This window comes from Aptenodytes forsteri, unplaced genomic scaffold, assembly GCF_000699145.1.
Source record: "Aptenodytes forsteri isolate BGI_AS27 unplaced genomic scaffold, ASM69914v1 Scaffold401, whole genome shotgun sequence".
Taxonomy (NCBI): Eukaryota; Metazoa; Chordata; class Aves; order Sphenisciformes; family Spheniscidae; genus Aptenodytes; species Aptenodytes forsteri.
Window position 1 is genome coordinate 573,170 of NW_008795022.1, and position 355 is coordinate 573,524.

A 355-nucleotide genomic window follows, 5' to 3' on the forward strand; every position below is an offset into this window, starting at 1 on the left:
TCCCTGCTCTGGCATGGGCTTATCCACAGCCACAGATGCTTCGGGGTGTCCTGCTCCTGCATGGACTCGTCCACAGGTCACAGTGCCTTCATCTTGATTTCACACTGGGGTTCCAGCCTGTCCAGTACAGCAGCACAGAAACAGCAGCGATGCCCTGGCCATCTGCCAGCCGAGGTGCATCGCCATTGCTGTTGTCAGAATGTTCCCAGGCACAGCAGAGTAAGATGATCAGCAGTGCAGCAGTACAGCAAGCAGCGAAAGCAAAAAGCAGCCACACACCGACAAGATAAAACAGAATTTTATGTATGCATTCCTTCTTTTTATATAAACATTTACTTTGGGTTTATTAATTGTA